This window comes from Cervus elaphus, chromosome 10 (assembly GCF_910594005.1).
Source record: "Cervus elaphus chromosome 10, mCerEla1.1, whole genome shotgun sequence".
Classification (NCBI taxonomy): domain Eukaryota; kingdom Metazoa; phylum Chordata; class Mammalia; order Artiodactyla; family Cervidae; genus Cervus; species Cervus elaphus.
In genome coordinates, this window is record NC_057824.1 from 50308142 (window position 1) to 50312128 (window position 3987).

At 42.9% G+C, this 3987-nt stretch overlaps 1 non-coding gene across 1 annotated transcript; it reads right to left on the reverse strand.

Moving 5' to 3' along the window:
- Positions 1-2680: 2680 nt before the first annotated feature.
- Positions 2681-2789, reverse strand: LOC122702400. The gene has a single exon (XR_006343259.1). It is a non-coding gene; the product is annotated as a U6 spliceosomal RNA (small nuclear RNA).
- Between the last annotated feature and the right edge of the window lie 1198 nt (positions 2790-3987).

Below are 3987 nucleotides of genomic sequence, written 5' to 3' on the forward strand. Positions count from 1 at the left end.
CCACCCAAACCCATGTCCATTGAGTTGGTGATGCCATCCAACCATATCATCCTCTGTCGCCCCCTTCTCCTCCTGCCCTCAATCTTTCCCAGCATCAGGGTCTTTTCCAATAAGTCAGCTCTTCTCATCAGGTGGCCAAAGTATTGGAGTTTCAGCTTCAGCATCTTCCTTCCAATGAACACCCAGGACTGATCTCCTTTAGGATGGACTGATTGGCTCTCCTTGCAGTCCAAGGGACTCTCAAGAGTCTTCTCCAACACCACAGTTCAAAAGCATCAATTCTTCGGCGCTCAGCTTTCTTCACAGTCCAGCTCTCACATCCATACATGACTACTGGAAAAACCATAGCCTTGACTAGGTGGACCTTTGTTGGCAAAGTAATGTCTCTGCTTTTTAATATGCTGTCTAGGTTGGTCATAACTTTCCTTCCAAGGAGTAAGTGTCTTTTAATTTCATGGCTGCAGTCACCATCTGCAGTGATTTTGGAGCCCAGAAAAATAAAGTCAGCCACTATTTCCCAATCTATCTGCCATGAAGTGATGGGACTGGATGCCATGATCTTAGTTTTCTGAATGTTGAGCTTTAAGCCAACTTTTTCACTCTGCTCTTTCACTTTCATCAAGAGGCTCTTCAGTTCTTCCTACTTTCTGCCATAACGGTGGTGTCATCTGCATATCTGAAGTTATTGATATTTCACCCAGCAATCCTGATTCCAGTTTGTGCTTCCTCCAGCCCAGCGTTTCTCATGATGTACTCTGCATATAAGTTAAATAAGCAGGGTGACAATATACAGCCTTGATGTACTCCTTTTCCTACTTGAAACCAGTCTGTTGTTCCATGTCCAGTTCTAACTGCTGCTTCCTGACCTGCATACAGGTTTCCCAAGAGGCGGGTCAGGTGGTCTGGTATGCCCATCTCTTTCAGAATTTTCCACAGTTTATTGTGATCCACACAGTCAAAGGCTTTGGCATAGTCAATAAAGCAGAAATAGATGTTTTTCTGGAACTCTCTTGCTTTTTCGATGATCCAGTGGATGTTGGCAATTTGATCTCTGGTTCCTCTGCCTTTTCTAAAACCAGCTTGAACACCTGTAAGTTCACAGTTCACGTATTGCTGAAGCCTGGCTTGGAGAATTTTGAGCATTACTTTACCAGCGTGTGAGATGAGTGCAATTGTGCGGTAGTTTGAGCAGTCTTTGGCATTGCCTTTCTTTGGGATTGGAATGAAAATGGACCTTTTCCAGTCCTGAGGCCACTGCTGAGTTTTCCAAATTTGCTGGCATATTGAGTGCAGCACTTTCACAGCATCATCTTTTAGGATTTTAAATAGCTCAACTGGAATTTCATCAACCCCGCTAGCTTTGTTCATAGTGATGCTTTCTTTTTTTTTTTTTTTTCATAGTGATGCTTTCTAAGGCCCACTTGACGTCACATTCCAGGATGTCTGGCTCTAGGGGAGTGATCACACCATCATGATTACCTGGGTCATGAAGATCTTTTTTGTAGAGTTCTTCTGTGTATTCTTACCACCTCTTCTTAATATCTTCTGCTTCTGTTAGGTCCATACCATTTCTGTCCTTTATCAAACCCTCTTTGCATGAAATGTTCCCTTGGTATCTCTAATTTTCTTGAAGAGATCTCATTCTGTTGTTTTCGTCTATTTCTCTGCACTGATTGCTGAGGAAGGCTTTCTTATCTCTTGTGTGTGAATTCTTACATTTATGCATTTTATTTTTTCCATTTATTTTTATTAGTTGGAGGCTAATTACTTTACAATATTGTAGTGGTTTTTGTCATACATTGACATGAATCAGCCATGGAGTTACATGTATTCCCCATCCAGATCCCCTCTCCCACCTCCCTTTCCACCTGATCCCTCTGGGTCTTCCCAGTGCACCAGGCCTGAGCACTTCTCTCATGCATCCAACCTGGACTGGTGATCTGTTTCACCCTAGATAATATACATGTTTCGATGCTGTTCTCTCGAAACATCCCACCCTCGCCTTCTCCCACAGAGTCCAAAAGTCTGTTCTGTACATCTGGGTCTCTTTTTCTGTTTTGCATATAGGGTTATCGTTACCATCTTTCTAAATTCCATATATATGTGTTAGTATACTGTATTGGTCTTTATCTTTCTGGCTTACTTCACTCTGTATAATGGGCTCCAGTTTCATCCATCTCATTAGAACTGATTCAAATGAATTCTTTTTAATGGCTGAGTAATATTCCATTGTGTATATGTACCACAGCTTTCTTATCCACTCGTCTGCTGATGGGCATCTAGGTTGCTTCCATGTCCTGCCTATATAAACAGTGCTGCAATGAACATTGGGGTGCACGTGTCTCTTTCAGATCTGGTTTCCTCAGTGTGTATGCCCAGCAGTGGGATTGCTGGGTCATATGGCAGTTCTATTTCCAGTTTTTTAAGAAATCTCCACACTGTTCTCCATAGTGGCTGTAGTAGTTTGCATTCCCACCAACAGTGTAAGAGGGTTCCCTTTTCTCCACACCCTCTCCAGCATTTATTGCTTGTAGACTTTTGGATAGCAGCCATCCTGACTGGCGTGTAATGGTACCTCATTGTGGTTTTGATTTGCATTTCTCTGATAATGAGTGATGTTGAGTATCTTTTCATGTGTTTATTAGCCATCTGTATGTCTTCTTTGGAGAAATGTCTGTTTAAAAATATGGAACGCTTCACGAATTTGTGTGTCATCCTTGCGCAGGGGCCATGCTAATCTTCTCTGGATCGTTCTAATTTTAGTATATGTGCTGCTGAAGCGTGTACACATTTATGCATTTTAAAAGTTAATCTCTCTTGTACCATTATTAGTATTTCACATCTTTTATGACTGAAGAAACAACTACTATATGGATACATCATGGTCTGTTTATCCATTCATCCACTGGTTTGCCTTATTTCTGCCCTTTAGCTATTGTGGAGAGTGGTGTTATAAACAAGCAGGTGTATGTCTTTGTTTGAGAATTTGTGTTCAGTTCGCTTAGGCATCTACCCAGGAGTGCAATTGCTGGTAATTCTATGCTCAATGACCTGAGAAGCTGCCAAGCTGTTCCACATAGTGGCTGTACTTGTACATCCTCACCAGCACCAGCTGAGGTTTCCACCTTTCCTCTACATCCTCACCAACACTTTCGTTTTCCCTTTTAAAAAAATAACCATCCCAGTGGTTGTGACATAGTAAAATTTCTGGGATTTGACTTTGTGCTACCAATGTTAGTTAATAGTCTGTGAGAATTTGCCAGAGGCAGAGAAGGCAAGCGAAGGGTATGGTTGGGAACCTTGTCCACCAGGTCCCTGGGGCTTCTCTGGGCTCCTGGGACACCTATTCTCTCTACTGTGTACACAGCTGCCTAGAAGGCATCCATAGAATGTGACTGATGTGCAGGCCCTAGGTGGGTTATTTAAACCTTTTCAGCTTCAGTTGCCTGATCTGTAGAATGAGGGTTAATAATTATGTCTTTCCCTTCCTACAGGAATGCAGATCAGACCAGACCCTGATCTGTGACCTGAGGGGCTTGGGGCCTGAACCTGCAGGTCAGAGTTCTGGTGTCACTGGAGGAAGAGAACATGTGACCTTGTCCATCACACACCTGATCCTTAGCAAACCCTCTAGAAATGTTCACTCACATGAGCTCATATGAGTTTAAGTAGTAGCCAAAAAGGGCAAGCAATATAGAGTAAGCACAAGAGGGCGGTCCTAAGATGGCAGAGGAATAGGAAGGGGAGACCACTTTCTTCCCCACAAATTCATCAAAAGAATATTTGAACGATGAGCAAATTCCAGAAAACGACTTCTGAATGCTGGCAGAGGACACCAGGCACCCCAAAAGGCAGCCCATTCTCTTCGAATATAAAAGATAAAAAGAGAGACAAAAGAGTTAGGGATGGAGACCCGTCCAAGGGAGGGAATAGTGAAGGAGGAGAAGTTTCCAAACACCAGGAAACCCGCTCACCAGCAGATCTGTG